This window comes from Canis aureus, chromosome 11 (genome assembly GCF_053574225.1).
Source record: "Canis aureus isolate CA01 chromosome 11, VMU_Caureus_v.1.0, whole genome shotgun sequence".
NCBI classification, from domain to species: Eukaryota; Metazoa; Chordata; class Mammalia; order Carnivora; family Canidae; genus Canis; species Canis aureus.
This window is the reverse complement of record NC_135621.1, coordinates 57103803-57122630: the sequence shown is the minus strand read 5'-3', so window position 1 is coordinate 57122630 and position 18828 is coordinate 57103803. Positions and strand designations below refer to the sequence as shown.

Sequence of the window (18828 nt, the reverse complement as noted above, 5' to 3'; positions counted from 1 at the left end):
ATTTTGTCCTGCGGATGAAGTGACCAAGTCAGGTCTGAAGTGGGGAAACCAGATGTCCCAAAGTGGCAGTGGATGAAAGAAATTTTAGTGGATTTCCAGAATGAGGTTATAAAAGGTCACAACAGCATGCACACTTCTGTGCCAGAGCATGTCTTCCTGCATGCTTTTCTGAGCTTATATATGGATAACCTAACACTGCTTCAGGTTAATTTATGTCCACTCTGTGTATGTGTTCCCTTAAATATTACACCTTCATGCAATCAACAACAGTTACAAGAGTGGCTCTGAGCTTCATTATGCCAGGGCTCCATTTTACCATCTATTTTTCATAACACCTGCTTCCTTAGAATGTATGCTTTAATATTAATAAGTTGCTTGTAAATTCAACTCTTATACCACAAATTAATAGTCCAACATCTTTACTCATGTGTCTTCCTTTCTTAGCAATTCTCTCATTCCTCTTCTTTACATGCTTAAATTGTTCTTTATCTTGAAGATTAAGACCAGAAATCATCTGCTCTAGAAATTCTTTTTTGAAAATCACATAGAAATAAATATTCACAGATACTTCACAAGAGCAGACCAAGCTTCCAGTTTCCTCTCCTATATATCATGGCACCTTGTTCCTATTTCTGCATATTTATTAATTTAAAACTACCTGTTCATATATGCCTCCTAGAACTAGTGTTCATGCTATTTGGATAGTTCGGATGTGTTACTTATTTTTATGCTCTAACCCTTAGCACTATTTTTGCCAACACAGTAGCTGTAGAATAAAATTTGATGGTACTAACTAAACAGGTATTAGGGAATAGTACTTCTAAGTCCAGTTACTTTGTACGTTGAGCTCAGTTGATAAGCACTGAATAACATACTGTTAAATGAACGCCAGCATTAGCAAGGCCCAATGAGGGCTAATTAATTTGAGTAATTTGGTAATTATTTTAAAAAGTAGAAGTCTAGCGTTGTATACAAACAGTGAACAAATCCTAACTTGTACAGCCTGATGAACTGCCACAAGTGGGCATATCCACATTCTCAGCTCCCAGACAAGAATACAGATCAGTATCTGTGCCATAGTAGTATATTTCATGCCCACTACCTGTATTTTCCTTCCAGTGGCTGGTCGGGGAGGGGAGGAGAGGCAGGAAATGGAGAGTTGCTGTTCAGTGGATATAGTGTTTCAGTTTTGCAAGATGATTAAATACTAGAAATCTGCTGTACAACATCATCGCTATAGTTAATACTACTGCATTATAGACTTAAACGTGTTAAGAGGGTAGTTCTGATGTTCAATGTCCTTGCTACTGTAATAACAACACTCACATTATTCCCACATCAGAGTAGAACATGTTTTGTAAGTGATGTCAGTTTTTAATTTATCTACTCTGGTATGAGGGTTTCTCACTGCTGCTTAATTTGAATGTTTGGGATTATAATGTTAAACATCACTTTATGTGTTTATTGGCCATTTAGGGACCCTCTTTTGCGACCCCTCTCTGAGATTTTTGCTCAAATTGTTCATTGGATGATTTTTTTTTCTTGAATTGATTTTTAGAGACTATTTGTACAATCTGGATAGGTGTCTTTCTTGGGCTGATGCATTGCAGATAATTTTCTCTAGCTTACACATATTTATCCTATAATCCAAAACATCTAGGCTACCTGTGGGATCTTTCTATTATCTGTGCTTGTTTTCTGTATCACTGGGTTCTGCTTTCTGGCATGGCTAATAATTCTTTATTGAATGCTATATACTATGTACCAAAAAATTATGGTGACATTGGATGGTGTTATCTGCCTCTAGGGAAGGTTTAATTTTCTTTTGAACAGCAGACAGAATATGAACAGATCACTTTGATTCTGTGAAAGCTGGTCTATTTCTGTTTTGCCTTTTTCTTCTAGGGCATAGCCCTTCTGTGATTTTAATTGAGTGCCTGGGGTTTGTACCAGGGCTCTCTCTTTTGGCAGCCTCTCTACTCTCGTTTTTGCCTCCCCAACACCATGAGACTGCTAATTCTCTCTAACATGTTTAGTCTCTTAGCAGTTGCTCTCTGTTTAAATTCTCTGTATCTCATCCTAAGCATGTGTAACCGTGGAGTGTGCAACTGCCTTGAGAAGCTGAATGTGGAACTTTAAGTTACACTGCCCATTTTTTCGTTTTCCACGATCTTGTCTTCTAAAATCTTGGCTACCTGGCAGCCCTGAGTTCCATATTCATTGCCCCAGCTTAGTGAAAGAGCTGCAATTTCTAGCACCCTACATTCTGTTCCATCTCTGTGCCCCATGCTGCAGATCAACAAATACTCAAAGGCTGGCTCCCCTCATTACATTCAAGTTAATTTCATCATTTTTGAGAAGGCAAATTATACCTAGTGTTCATACACATTAAAAGCATAGGAATTAAAAACATATTTATAAGGGCTTGATGTTTTTAAAAATGAAGGATAATCTAAAATAAATGTCCTTCCCTTAACTCACCTCAATTGTCTCAATCAAGACTCAAATTAAAAGCTACTTCCCCCATGATTTCAGATCCTATCAATCAGTGTTTAATAGTCACCCTGTGCATTGTATATTCTATTTATAGACCTGGAAAATAAGTGTGCCTTGTACTTATAGTACCTGTTTCTGGTGCTGTTTTTCTGTCTCTCTCCAAGGGGCACATGCCCTCCATTTACTGAATCCTACTCTGAGTACCCTAGACCACAGAACTACATGCCCAAGCAGCCCCAAAGCCATTCCAAGATTTATGTGTACCTTTGCTCTCCTCCATTCCAATGGAGGGTTAGAAATAGCCACCAGAGTGTGTACCAGTGGGCCTGAAGTTCGGCCAATGGGCAAATACTTCTAGGTAGGGTTAAATACAGATTACATGCAGAATACTCAGTTAAATTTAAATTTCAAAAGAATAACAAAATGTTGCATGGACTATATACTAAAAATATATCCATTGCATACATGAAATGTGTATTTAACTGGGCATTATCTACTTTTATTTGCTAAATCTGGCAACTCTATTAGGAAGGGATGTCAGCAAAAATAGTCTTGTAAGATAATGTGTCTATCATGAGTGTCCAAGGCCCCTTGTATTCCAGGACAGAGACAGGAACAGAAAGAGAAGTAGAGCAGACTGTGGGACAGGAACCAAAGACTAAGGAGTCAGGGCACAGCTCCTGGCTCTCCTTGAGTACCCTTGCCCTGGCATGAGACTCTAAGACGTCAGAGAATTCTAACTTTGAATCTGGTCTTCCAGGTTCTTATGGAAATCTGCCTGTCAAGTTAAGAGGCTAGAATGTATTTTAATTAGCTTGATTTATACATTTTAGGCATGTAGGGTATAGACATATGGTATGTGGGCCTATGTTTGTACGTTTGCCTCAACACCGGAAATGTTGGAGGCAGGGCTGTTGCCTCTGCTCTGGAACTTAATCTGTTTACTTGTATGTTAATCTGCATATCCAGTTTAATTTCCCCACTAAATCACCACAAACACTAAAAGGGTCCAGGGCAGAAACTGACATTCTTTCTATTCTCTGAACTACCTTTTATAGGTTGAGATGCATTTTACAGGGGAGGAAATTGAGGCCAGGAAAATAGAGTAGCCGAATCACACCTTGTTGGGGATGAAGAGCCGAGATTGAAAGTGCAGAGGGTGAAGCAGATCCTAGAAGGATTATATAGAACACTTTTGTGCCTCAGTTGCCTAACCTGTAAAATGAGAATAGCAAATAGGACTGCCTCATCAGTTATCACAAGATTAAATGAGTTAATATATGTAAAGCAATGAGAAAGTTACTTGGAACATATTTAGCAGAGGCCAAATTTAAGCTCCTTTTGAGTTTTTGGCCTTGAGGTGTAATGAGAATCTTCTACTAGTTTAGTCCTGACCCATCAATCCAGCTCCCTGAATCTAAAATGTTGAGAATTCAAATCCATTCTTGTTCTTTTCCATGTCTCTTTTTGGAAAAGCCCTTTTTGGAAATGTCCCTTATCCATGACATGGCTCTTAAAATGACTGGTGTGTGTCCACCAACATCATGAACATATTTTTTTAGTGGGGAGGGCTTCACTTCTAGAGCAAGCCCTGCCTGAGAGCAAGGTATAGGCACACAATCTCACAACAAAGGAAGGCGAGGAAGTTTGAAAAGTTTGCATCCCAGTGATGTAGCTAAGGACAAGTGAGTTTGGAAATAGAAAATATGCTGCTTTACAAAGAATGACCTGCTACTCTAGGCTGTGTTCAGCTATATGTGGATATTCTAATGTGCTTCTTTGTACTTTGGCTATAGCAGAGTTCTAAATAAACAAAGCACTTATTTAAAAAGTGCACATATTTTTAATAGTTTGTGAGCCCCCCCACCCCCCAAAAAAAGCTGGTGAAAAAAATCACTGGGTGACTGAGCTGTGCCAGGGTCTGATCCTCCTCACTTGGCTGGTGTCAAGAGAAACTCAAGCCTTGTTCTTATCTAGTTTTCTGTCAGTCAGAAGGGATCTTTGACCCTGGCAACTGTCTGCCAAATTCCCTGAGGCTGAAACTATTTTGCAGATTCTAGTTATTTTGAGAACATCATCCATGGGGCATTTTCCTTTTTCTAAAGGCTGCTGCCTTCTCATGCCTGGTCCCATGTTACATGTCAAACAATGGAAATGGGGATAAAAAAGTATAAACAGCAATATTTGCCCTCAAGGACCTTCAGGTCTAATTGAAGACACAAAATATTTATACTTGAAAACAATTTCAACCAAAAGTATGAGATTCAGCATCAGAAAATAACATAGAAGTTACTAATAAAAATGATAGCGATAGTAAGACATAAAAAAGGTCTAATGTCGGAACATTTATGACAGCAGCGACTATCCTAAGCATCACGCATGTATTCATGCAATGGAAGATGTGTTAGTTTCCTAGCGCAGCCATAACAACTTGCCATAAACTGGGCAGCCTAAAACAATAAATTTTTATTCCAAAGTTCTGGAGAGTGTATGTCTGAAGTCAAGGAGTCATCAGGGCCAGATGCTTCTGAAGGCCCTAGGTCTAGACTGTTCCCTTGCATCTTCCCAGCTTCTGGTGGTTCCTGAACTTCTGGGAGTTTCTTCCTTGACTGGCAGCTGCCATCACTGTCATCTCTGTGTTTATTATCATGCAGCCTTCTTCCCTTTGTCTATTTGCATCCTCATCTTCAAAGAACACCAGTCACTGGCTGTAAGGCCCACCCTAATCCAGTATGACATCATCGTAAGTACTTAAACATGCAAAGATCCTATTTGCAAATAAGATAATCTGAGATTCTGGGTAGACATGAATTTGCAGGGACACTATTCAAACCAATGAAAAAGGTTAGAGTTATCCTAATTTGGACAAAAATGGTTACATTTTTAAAGCAATATTGTCTGTGAAAGTTGAGTGCTTTGGGCAGAAAAGATTTTGAACATTTGTTTAATAAGCACTGAGCAAATATTCTGTGCCAGGAGCCAATGGAGATTCAACACTAAATCTGTGCTAGTATTTATTAGACTTGGCTTCATATAAATGAAAGAGGGCAAATCCACAGGAGCTTAAATAAGATTTAATTTTTAATCTCTTCTAAGTAAAAGAGGACCAAGGGTCGACTGTCCAGGGCAGAAATGGTGACTCCACCATACCTATCTCTTGGGACTGCCATCCTCAGAGGTGGCTTCTATGCTCCATATTCTAAAAGGCTGAAGGAGCTCCAGGAAGCCTCTCTGTATTTGAGACCAGCGGCAGAAAGGATCAGGAGAGACACAATAGTGACTTTTCCTAAGAGAGTCAATCTTCTTGGATAGTTTGCCAAAGCACTTCCTTTTATAATGTGGTTTCAGGGTCACACTTACATGCAAAGGAAGCTGGGCCTAGTGTATTACTGCAACAAAGACTAGAACTCTGTTACCAAAAACAAATGAGAAAATGGATGTTAGAACTCTGCTTCTCCGTCCTCACCTCAAGGAGCTCCAAGTCCATTGAGGAAGGTACCAAATTAATAGATATATTAGTTTCCATTGCTCTGGTAACAACTTGCCACAAACACAGTCTCTTAAAACAACACTAATCTATTACGTTACAGTCCTAGAGAACAGAAGTTCAGAACGGATCTCACTGGGCTAAAATCAAAATGTCAGCATGGCTGTCTTCCTTCTAGAGGCTCTAGGGGAAAATCCATTCCCATGCCTTTTCTGCTTCTAGAAGCAGCCTGCATTTCTTAGCTCATGGTCCCTTTCCTCCATCTTTGCAGTCAACTAGATTGAATCTTCCTGACCATTCTTCGGTAGTCCTATCTCCCTCTGACTTTGAACTCTGCTGGCAGAGGTCCTCCTCTTTTAAGGACTCATGTCATTAGATTGAACCTACCTCAGTAATCCAGGATAATCTTCTTGTCTTAAAATCCTTAACATAATCACAAATGCATAGTCCAGTTTGCTACATAAGAAAACATATACATAGATTCCAGGAATTACAACATAGACATCTTGGAGGAAGGCAGTTACTCAATATACCACAATAGACAATTAAAATATCAGAAAAGAGGTGTAATGATAAAGGAAGCACAGGTTGCTTTAACAAAAACAAAGGCTTCAGGCCTCATCTATGAGCATGATTTTTTATGCTATGTACAGAATAGAGGCTTGACAAAAGAATTGAGAAGAAATTTATATTTGAGGAAAAATAAGAAAAATTGAGCACGTTCTTAAATATTAGGCCTGCCACTGGACATTCACTTATACACAACAGGGAAGTAGAGGCAATTCCTGACTGAGTGGTTTGATACAACTGGTAGTTTAGGGAGATAAATCTGATCAAGTGAATAGTAAAGAGTATTTAACAGATTAAGTTGCTACTACACACATTTGTGCATAAAGGAGAGGTTTTCAGTTAAGCTGGACATAGAATAAAAAGGAGGGATAGGGCAGCCCTGGTGGCTCAGTGGTTTAGCGCCGCCTTCAGCCCGGGGTGTGATCCTCGAGATCTGGGATTGGGTCCCACATCCGGCTCCCTGCATGGAGCCTGCTTCTCCCTCTGCCTGTGTCTCTGCCTCTCTCTCTGTCTCTCATGAATAAATAAATAAATCTTAAAAAAAAAAGGGGAGGAATATTTTTTGTTTTATTTATTTACTTATTTATTTAAATTCAATTAATTAGCATGTGTATTATTGGTTTCAGATGTAGAGGTCAGTGATTCATCAGTCTTATGTAACACCCAGTGCTCATTACATCATGTACAAGGAGAAATATTTTGAAAGAGATAGATAACAAAGGTAAAGGCAAGTCAAAATTGATCCTGAAGTTTTAAATATGAGTGCCCAGGAGCATGAGAGAGAGATATAGTTCATAAAATAGGGAAAGCAACCTGGTATGTCAAGTAAATGTGGTCTTTTAGTAAAATTAATTCTCATCTAATAGACTTTATATTAAAGGACTCTCAGATATATAATATATACAAAACCTCCATTTTTGCATCTAAAAATGGATAACAGTTCTAATACCTTACATTCTGTGTGTGTGTGTGCGTGTGTGTGTATGTGTGTGTATGTGTGTGAATTATCTGACCTTGGTTGACTCATATACTGAGCAGCCCCTCCTGCTTTTTTTTTCCTTCAAGATGAACCTTCCCATCAACAAACAACATATATCAAGGACTCATCAACGGACATAGCCCACAGACATACTAAAACCCTCATTAGGTACACATGGAAAAAAAAATCTAAAAAGCAGGCAATAATTGCAAATCTGGCCTATAAGGTAAGACAATACATGGGTAGAATAATTGACTAGCCTGCCATCATTAAATACTTTATCTTATTGGGTACAGTATATTCGTAAAAATTCAACTGCAGGGAGCATTTATGTCAGGAACAAACCACAAATTCTTTATTTGATAAGCCCTTGAGAAAAATCACATGCATTAAATTGCACTTTGTGAAATCTATAAATTATTTGTTATGCTTTCAGAAGGAATTTTGGTATAATCGAATTTCAGTCATCTTGAAGTTAATATTTGCAGGATCATCTTTAAAACATGCTGTGCTGGGGTCTGTCAGGCTCTTGAGTCCCTGTAGGCTTCTGGAAACAATAGAAACATTTAAAGGAACTGTACAGGGAAACTGCAGGAAGGACCAGAGAAGAAGTGAGGTCTTAGTATTTCTCAAGGAGGGAGAGGAATGCATAGAAGAGAAAAAAATGAAGTCACCAGAGCACCTGGGCATGCTGGTGAGCACTTAGGGAAACATTCATCAAGGACTCTGAAAATAGTGGAGTAGGAATTGAATGAAATTGAATAAAATATCTATCATTTACATAGATGGAGGCCATCAGCCGGAGGAATTTGAGCTATCACCTTTCATGAGAAGCCATTTTATTTTTAGGCTAAGACAGTAGGAAAAAATTAAATGTTTGTAGACACACAGAAACCTCAAGACCCACACACACAAACATAACAGGTGCAACCAGTTTGAATGATGTCTTTAAAGAACAGCGCTTGTAATTTTTTTGAACATGCCACGCAAGTTCTTCTCAGCCACCCACCAAATAAGCTGAGCTGCTTTCATATGTTCAAGAGCTCTAGAGTCAGACATTTCTGCTTCAAATATCAGCTCCTCCATTAAAAAGATAAACTTGAGCAAGTTATTCCACTTCTCTAAGCCTCTGTGTCCTTATTTTAACATGAATATAGTTAAGAATGTGTTCCTCATCGGGTTCTTGTGAGAATTTAAAGAGATAATCCATGTATAAGCACTTGACAGGGGCTTGAGAGATACTGTTTAACAAATGGCAAAAATGATGTAAAAATTGAAGACAAAGCTTCCCCAAGAGAGATTATCACCTGCCACCTCCCCCCAAAAGAGATACCAAGAGAAACAAAAAACGTAAAAAAGTACATTCCTATTTTCCTATTGCTGTATTATTTTATTCAACTCCAATATTCTCATCCCCAGTCAGCAGCTCTTGGCGTTCTAATAGTTCACCACCAAGCTGACAGCTGGGAGACTGCAGGTTTGGAGTATCGTGAAAAATGTTTTTGCTGTCAGTATAAATGAATATTTACTAGCTGATGTCTGTTGCGGGCTTTTGGCAGGGGGCAGACAGGGGTAAATATTGGCCTTACCTGTAAAACTAGAGGCTGCAATTAGAAACGAGGAGTCCACAGACCTTAAATGAGGAGATTAATTAATGATAAAGCCTCATTAAAAGGCAAGCCACCCATTAGCTTAAATAGCTATCATATGAACTCTTGATTTATTAAAGCTGAGAAATTCTAACAGGACTTCCTTTTTTTTCCCCCTCCTTTTTTTTTTTTTTTTTCTTTTTAAGTTACAGTGAAGTGACTAATTACCAGTTGAGGACAGATTATCCATTCTGGCTCTTGCACGTTTGTCTATTTGCCACTGGTCAAGAAGAGGAAAGTAAACATTTTATTCTTATGATTGGTGTCACGCTCTGGATTCAATATTCTCTCAGAGTTGGGAACCACATAATCCCATTACAATAAATCACTTTCACTTTTAATGAATCACTAGAAAAATAGGTACCTATGATCAATGAGCTATTCCCAAAAGTGCGGCTCAGGTCCTTTATCTTTGGTCAAGTAAAGAAATACTTTTGCTTAAAAGACCCAAAAGCCATGCTACAAAAAAAGATTGGAGAATCCAGTGAGCTGAGAAGTAGTAGAATTCACTACATAGAGGAAGGGATTGAGAGCTGGGGAGAAACTCAAAGCACTGCACAATCAAGCTTCCAGCCTTCGTTTAGAAAACCATCCAAGGTGTGACCAATCCGGGGAAAAGTCCAGTGTGATCTTGTAGGGCTTCCCATTCTTTCTGTTCTAGATGAGAGAATTGTGATGGATTATGGACCCTGGTGTCTTCAAGGGCTAGGACAGGAATGGAAAAGAGCCAGAGACCAAGTGAAGAACTCCCATTTTGCTCCCATGAGAAGAATCTTGGAAGCAAACCATCACAAGATGCTTTTTCCAATCCCGAGAAAGTGGAATTATCGGAAACAATGATGACAACAAAAAACAGCAACAGCAAAACTATGATCTTTTTTTGCCCCAACATCCAACCACACCTTTTTTGTATTAGCACCCTAATATCCCTTTGTTTGGTTGACTGCACATCCCTATAGTACAGAGGCTATCCTTGTTTGTACCAGTTAATCCTGAGTAAATGTTCACCGTGTCCTTTCTACTCTTAAATGTAGACTCGCTTAATAATTAATAATTAATTATACAGTAACCTTACTTTTAGGGGACACCACAGATTATAGTCTTGATTGAAGATACTCTTCCTTGTTTCAGTGCCCTTTTGCCTCTTGCTCTCTCCACCTGTGGCTATATTTACACACAGGTAGGCATCAAATACAAACATAGCTGGTAAGATATCCACTCCCAGAATTTTGAATCATAAGTAAGTGACACCAATTTGGAGAGTACAAATGATTAACTCAGTTGGTAGAGAGGGGCATATGATCAGAGTGGTGCTGAGGTGTGACCTGACACTAATTCTGATAGCCTACTTTTTGGAATTTACTGTGCCACCACCTGCTCTTCACATCTATGGTCATTCAAATGTCAATGCCAAGAGACACCAAGTTTTTCTCAATTAACTCCCCCCTTTTTGGTTTAAAGTAGTTTCTGTTGCTTACACAATAAGATCTATAGCTGTAGTCTGCTAATGGAAGCCTAGAAAGGAGTAGCCTAAAAGTAGGTAGCTAAGCAAATGGAGAATATATACAATGCTTGTTCTCATAGAGCTGACAGTCTATTGGAGGGGAACAGGTAATGATATACATAATAAGCAATTTATGTATCATATTAAAGGAGAAAAGAGCTTTGAAAGAAAGAATTAGCATGGGAGAGAGGATGGAAAGGAGAAAAAAATGGAAGAGAGGAAGAAAAGAAAAGGAGGGGGAAGGGAGGGGAAAATAAAAGTCAAGATTAGAAGGCCGAGTGAGGCTAGATGAAAGTACACTTGGGTGGTTATATGTTATTCATTGTGTAATATTGTATTTTTGTAATTAGGAATGCCAAGAGGCAGTTGTCTCAAAATAAAATATAAACAATAATTTAAGCATATCATGTATATTTCAATCTGTGGGATATTCTCAGTATCACCATTAATATATAGGCATTTTTAATTATTTTAAGATCTCAGGAAAAAAAGATATTTTAAAGTCTCTTAGCATTAGCTAAATTGATACCCCAAAATGCCATTGATTTAATCAACAAATGAGTAATTCGTGATGATCTGAGATACCTGTTCTGGACAGAATGTTTGTGTCCACCCCCATCCAAATTCCTAGGTTGAAATTTGAACCCCCCCCCCATCCCCCAAGCCCGCTACCATGTGATGGCATTAGGAGGTGGGGGCCTTTGGGAGGTGATCATGTCCTGAGGGTGGGACCCTCATAAATGGGATTAATGCTCCTAGAGAGGGGACTCAGAGAGCTCTACAGCCCTCTCTGTCACGTGAGGACAAGGAGAAAACAGCCATTAGCACCCTGGAAAAGGGCTGGCATACTTCAAGCCCTCAGAATCATGAGAAATATATTTCTGCCATTTATAAGTGATATTCTGTTACGGCCACCCAAACTGAGGCTATACTTCAACTAGCCAACACCTCCTATTTTTATTTTCCATTACAAATCATTTATTGAAATTTCATGTTGATGGTGCCTGGTAGTCAGGAGATAGTGAAAAATGGTTCTGGGGGTGGGGTGGGTGGGTGGTTCTCTCAGTACTCTGTACTTTGAATTAAATATTCTGAATGGCTTGTTTTTACCAACTACGTAAGTATAATTGACTTATAATAACACAAACATATTTAAGATGTATAGTTTTTTTTGAGTGTTTGATTTGTATAACTGTGAAATCATTACCAAAAATCAAGATATTATCTGTAATCTCCCCAAGTTTCCAAGTATCTCTTGTCATCCATCTATCCCTCTATCTAATTTTCTTTCATCCTCAGGAAATTATTGATCTCTTTTCTGTCTCTATAGAGCAGTTTGTATTTTCTAGAATTTTATTTAAATGGAATCATACAGTGTATATTCTTATTTTTAAAGGAGCTGATTCAGGTAAAATGGATGTAGATAAACTAATCATGTCTAACGTGCTCTATACTCTATTGCCTAGCTCCTATTGAGATTCACCCCTATTGATTCATGGATCAATAATTTGTCTTTATTAATATTACCTATTTGTATGGATATATCAAAATTTGTTCTCTGTTCTCTTATTTACTGGCATTTTGCTTCCAGCTTGTGGCTACTGAAGATGCTCTGAATGTTTGTACACAAGTCTTTGCATGGCTATATGTTTTCATAAGTACCTAGCAGTAGATAGCAGTGTTATACTGTAGGTGCATGATTGACTTTTGAAGAAACTGCTAAAATACAATCCTAAGTAGTTGTGTCATTTTACATTCCCACTAGCATTGTATAAAAGATCCAATTCCTCCATATACCTGCTAACAGTTGGTAGGTTCGGTCTTTTAATTTATTCTCAACTTTGTTGTGAATATAATTGACATATAACACTGTGTAAGTTTAAAGTGTACAACTTGTTAATTTGATAGACATTTAATGTAAAATGATCACCGCCATAGAATTAGCTAATATCTCCAATATGTCACATAATTACCATTTCTTTTGGGGGTGAGAACATATAAGATCCACTCTCTTAGTGACTTTCAAATAAAGTATTACAATCACCATGCTGCACGTTAAATTCCCAGAATTTATTTATCTCATAACAGGCAGTTTGTACTTTTTGACTCACATCTCATTTCCCCTAACTCCCAGCCCCTGGTAACCACCATTCCAGACTCTGTCTCCATATGCTCAGTTTTTTAAGATTCCACATATAAGTGGTATCATATAGTATTTGTATTTCTCTGTCTGACTTATTTTACTTACGATAATACCCTTGAGGTCCATCCTTGTAACAAATGGCAGGATTTCCTTTTTCCGGTCTCTAATTTCAGTCTTTCTAGTGGGTTTATAATGGAATCTCATTTCTATCTCTCTAGTGGCTAAAACCGTAGAGCTTTTTTCATGTGCCTATTTGTCTTTTGTACATCTTCTTAGTGAAGTGTTTTTTGCAAAACTGTTTTTTTATTTTTTGTCAGCTTGCTCTCATTCTATTATTGAGTTTTAAGGGTGTTTTATATATTCTAGGCACAAGTCCTTCTCCTAATATGTTCTACAAATATTTTCTCCCATTCTGTGCTTAGTGTTTTCTTTTTATTTAACAAGTACCTTTTGAAGAGCAGAAGTTTCTAATTTTGATGAGTCCAATTTATCTTTGTTTTCTTTTATAATTCATGTTCTTTGTACTCTGTTTAAGAAATCTTGGCCCAGGGGATCCCTGGGTGGCGCAGTGGTTTGGTGCCTGCCTTTGGCCCAGGGCACCATCCTGGAGACCCGGGATCGAGTCCCACATCGGGCTCCCTGCATGGAGCCTGCCTCTCCCTCTGCCTGTGTCTCTGCCTCTCTCTCTCTCTCTCTGTCTCTCATAAATGAATAAATAAAATATTAAAAAAAAACTTTTAAAAAAAAGAAATCTTGGCCCAATATCACTAACATTTCTCCTTTATTTTCTTCTGGGACTTTTATAGTCAAAGATTTAATATTTTGGTTTATAATCCACTTTGAATTATTTACATACAGCACAAGGTAAAAGTTAAGATTATTTTTTTTGCATATGCATTAGTTCCAGCAATGCCTGAAAAAACTGTGCTTTCCTCATTGATTTGGCTTGGCAGTGTTACTGGCAATAAATTAACCATGTATTTCCTTTCCTGGATTATTGAACCATACTGTGTGTTTAAGCCAATGCCACACTACCTTGGATCTTGGTAGCTTTATATTAAGTCTTGAAATCAGATAAGTTCAGGATTTATCTTTTTTGAAACTGTTCTGGTTATTTTAGGTCTTCTCTTTTCACTTCCAAGTAATTTTTTTAAAGGATTTTATTTATTTGAGAGTGAGAGAGCGAGAGCGCACGCGCATGAGCATGGGGGGAGGGTGAGGAATGGGGGGAGAGGAAATGGAAAAGCAGACTCCCCTCTCAGCAGGGAGCCCTACAATGCGGGGCTTGATCCCAGGACCCTGAGGATCATGCCCTGAAACAAAGGCAGTTACTTAACTGATTAAGCCACCCAGGCAGCCCTCCGTGTAACTTTTAAAGTTTGTCGAGGACTACAGAATCTGCTGAGGTTCTGCATGGAATTGTCTTAAATCTATAGATCATATTGTGAAGAATCCACATTTTAATAACATTGAGTCTCCCATCCGCGAACATTGCCTCTGCATTTCTCGAAGTCTCTGTTAATTTCTTTCTACAGCATTTCATAGTTTTGAGTGTAGAGTTCTTGAACATCATTTGTCATATTTATTCCTATTTCATAAATTTTTGATGCTGTCATTATTCATGTTTTTAATTTCAATTTATAACTGCTTATAAATAATAAAACAAAAAATATAAAAAACAGAATTGGTGTTGGTGATTGGCAGCCTATAAAATGGTTCCAAATGACCTCCACTTCCAGGTATTAGTGGCTTTTTGTGTCAGTTATAGTGACTTCTAATGAAGAAAATGTGAGACTATTGATGAATATCACTTCTAAGATTACATTTCAGAAAGACTGTACCCTCTTATCCATTCTCTCGCACTCCCTCATGAAACCCTCCTTCTGAGGGGAATGAGTTGCCATGTTATGAGCTGCACTATGAAGAAAGTCCCATGATGGGGATGGGGTTGGGGAAGGAGTCTATGAGCCTCCAAACAATATTCAGCAAGAACTGGTGGAGCCCTTGGTTCACCAGCCCACAAGTATTTGAATCAAGCTGATAATCATGCGGAAAAGTTTGGAACATCCTCTTCTAGTTAAGCCTTCAGATGAAATCATAGCTTAAGTCAACAGCTTTATAACCTCCTTGTGAAATATCTTGAGGAAGAGGCATCCAGTTACACCTCCCTAGATTCCTAACCCACTGAATTGTTAGATAAGAAATGATTACTTCTGACACCACAAATTTTGAAATGATTTGTTGTATATTTGATAAGCTAATTAGTTGTAGTTATTTTGTAGGTTTCTTAGGAGTTTCAATCTATGCAATTACAGCATTTACAAATACAGTTTTTATTTCTTCCTTTCCAGTATGTTTTCTTTTTCTTGCTGTATTGGACTGGCCAGCACCACTAGTAAAATGTTAGAGATGGCAAAAGTGTGCATCCTTGCCTCATTCCTATTCATAGAGAGGGGAAGCACTTAGTCATTTACTATTAGTAATGAATAGTAATTGTAGGTTTTATGAAGATTCGTTTTCAGATTCAGATTTCCCATATATTCCTAATTCACTAGTAGTTTTTATTTTAAATATCAAGTAGATATTGAATTTTGTCAAATGCTTTTATTGTATTGATTAAAATGATAGTTTTTTATTTTTGGTTTTTACTATTATAGTGAAAGGTATTAATTTTTGAATATCAATCCAAGTTTGCATTCCTATGGCAAACTCCATTGGGTCATGATTTCCATGCTTTTTATGTACTGTTGAATCAGATTTGCTAAAATGTTAAGTATTTTTGCATCTATGGTCATGAGGGAAATTGATCTAGAATTTCTTTTCTCTTGAAATTTTTTTTATGGCCTGCCATAAAAAAACTATCATAGACTAGCTTTAAAAACAGAAATCTGTTTCTCATATTTCTAGAAGCTGAGAGGTCTAAGATCAAAGTGCCAGCAAGGTAGATTTCATTCTGAAATTTCTTCTCTTGGCTTATATGGCCATCATTTTGCTTTGTGCTCACATGACTTCTTTTTTTGAGCATGTATGGAGGGAGAAAAAGAACAGTATCTCTGTTGTCTCTTTCTACTAGGACACTGATCCCATCGTACAGGCCTCATCCTCATGATCCTGTCTAACCCTAAGTATCTACCCAAAGGCTCCATCTCTAAAAACTATCACATTGGAGGTTAGGGATTCAACATATAAATTTTGGGGGAACATAAAAATTTAGCACATAACATATAGTTTGGCTGTCATGAAAGGGTAATGAGGGCTTCAGAGACAAGTTGTTGCAGTTTCCTTCCTCACTTTTTTCAAAGAATTTTTATAGAATTAGTACTATTTATTTTTTCCTTAAATGTTTGGTAGAATTCATCAAAGGAGCCATAAAGGCTTGGATTTTTCTTGTGGAAGGTTTTGATCTGCTATATAATTTAACTTACTATACGCTTCATCTTTTTAATATGTATAATTTGATGCTTTTTAGTATAATCACAGATATATGAAATCATCACCATCCTCAATTTTAGAATATTTTCATCATCTCAAGAAGAGACCTTGTATCTTTTAGATATTATTCTTTTTCCATAGCCCTCCTAGCCCTGAGATCATTAATCTATCTATTCTTCACTTTCCTAAGTATCAAATCGTGTACATGATCTTTTGCAACTTAGTGTTGTCAAGGTTCATTCATGTTGTAGCATATACCAGTACTACGTTATTTTTTATGGCTAAATCATATTCCATTTTAAGGATATAACACACTTTCTTTATTCACATTTAGATTTGCATTTAGATTTGCATTTAGATTGTTTCCACCATTTGGCTATTGTGAATATGCTACCATAAACATTACGTATAAGTTTTTATGTAAAAACATGTTTTTAATTATCTTGGGTAAATATTTAGGAGTGAAATTGCTGGGTCATTTGGCAACAAGATTATTTGAAGAACTACCAGTTTTTCCAAGTTTCTAGACAATTTCACCTTTACACCAGCAGTAAATGAAAATTTTGATTTCTTCACATCTTCCACAAGACTTGTTATCTCCGGTAGGACCCAACAGTGCATTAAGAAAATTATTCACCATGACCAAGTAGGATTTATCCCTAGGATAAAGGCTGGTTCAATACTCGTAAAACAATCAACGTGATAGATCACATCAACAAGAGAAAAACAAGAACCATATGATCCTCTCAATAGATGCAGAGAAAGCATTTGACAAAATACAGCATCCATTCCTGATGAAAACTTCAGAGTGTAGGGATAGAGGGAACATTCCTCAGTATCTTAAAGGCCATCTATGAAAAGCCCATAGCAAATATCATTCTCAATGGGGAAACACTGAGAGCCTTTCCTCTAAGATCAAGAACACGACAGGGCTGTCAACTCTCACCACTGCTATTCAGCATAGTTCTAGAAGTCCTAGCCTCAGCAATCAGACAACAAAAAGAAATAAGGCATTCCAATTGGCAAAGAAGTCAAACTCTCCTTCTTCACCGATGACATGATACTCTATATAGAAAACCCAAAAGACTCTACCCCAAGATTGCTAGAACTCATACAACAATTCGGCAATGTGGCAGGATACAAAATCAATGCCCAGAAATCAGTGGCATTTCTATACACTAACAATGTGACTGAAGAAAGAGAAATTAAGGAATCAATCCCATTTACAATTACTCAAAAGCATAGGATGCCTAGGAACAAACCTAATCAAAGAGGTAAAGGATCTATACCCTAAAACTACAGAACACTTCTGAAAGAAATTGAGGAAGACACAAAGAGATGGAAAAACATTCCATGCTCATGGATTGGAAGAATTAATATTGTGAAAATGTCTATGCTACCCAGGACAATTTACACATTTAATGCAATCCCTATCAAAATACCATGGACTTTCTTCAGAGTTGGAACAAATAATCTTAAGATTTGTGTGGAACCAGAAAAGACCCCAAATAGCCAGGGAATATTAAAAAAGAAAACCTAAAAAAAATAAAATAAAATAAAAAAAAATAAATAAAAAAATAAAAAAGAAAACCAGACTGGGGGCATCACAATGCCAGATTTCAAGCTGTACTACAAGGCTGTGGTCATCAAGACAGTGTGGTACTGGCACAAAAACAGACACATAAATCAATGGAACAGAATAGGGAACCTAGAAATGGGCCCTCAACTCTCTGGTCAACTATTATTCGACAAAGCAGGAAAAGACTATCCACTGAAAAAATGACAGTCTCTTCAATAAATGGTGCTGGGAAAATGGACAGCCATGCGCAGAAGAATGAAACTAGACCATTCTCTTACACCATACACAAAGATAAACTCAAAATGGATGAAAGATCTAAATGTGAGACAAGAATCTATCAAAATCCTAGAGGAGAACACAGGCAGCACCCTTTTTTAACTTGGCCACAGCAACTTTTTGCAAAATACATCCATGAAGACATGGGGATAAAAAGCAAAAATGAACTATTGAGACAATCAGGATAAAAACTTCTGCACAGGGATCCCTGGGTGGCTCAGCAGTTTGGCACCTGCCTTTGGCCCAGGGCACGATTCTGGAGACCTGGCTCGAATCCCACATTGGGCTCCCAGTGCATGGAGCCTGTTTCTCCCTCTGCCTGTGTCTCTGCCTCTCTCTCTCTGTGTGACTATCATAAATAAAAAAAAAAAAATTAAAAAAAAAAAAAACTTCTGCACAGCAAAAGAAACAGGCAACAAAACTAAAAGACAACCTACAGAATGGGAGCAGATATTTGCAAGTGACTTATCAGATAAAGGGCTAGTATCCAAGATCTATAAAGAACTTATTAAACTCAACACCCAAGAAACCAACAATCCAATCGTGAAATAGGCAAAAGACATGAACAGAAATTTCACCAATGACCACCTACACATGGGATGCCTGGGTGGCTCAGCAATTGAGCGTTTGCCTTCGTCTCAGGGCTTGATCCCGGGATCCAGGATCGAGCCCACATTGGGCTTCTTGCGGGGAGACTGCTTCTCCCTCTGCCC

At 37.8% G+C, this 18828-nt stretch overlaps 1 long non-coding RNA gene across 1 annotated transcript in view; it reads left to right on the top strand.

Annotated features, from left to right (window-relative positions):
* Positions 1-7758, top strand: part of LOC144324127 (uncharacterized) — a 325737-nt gene extending 317979 nt beyond the window's left edge. Inside the window, exon 9 of the long non-coding RNA XR_013389539.1 lies at positions 7619-7758. This is a non-coding gene — a long non-coding RNA (uncharacterized LOC144324127). The remainder of the gene's footprint in view (positions 1-7618) is intronic.
* The last annotated feature ends 11070 nt before the right edge of the window (positions 7759-18828 follow it).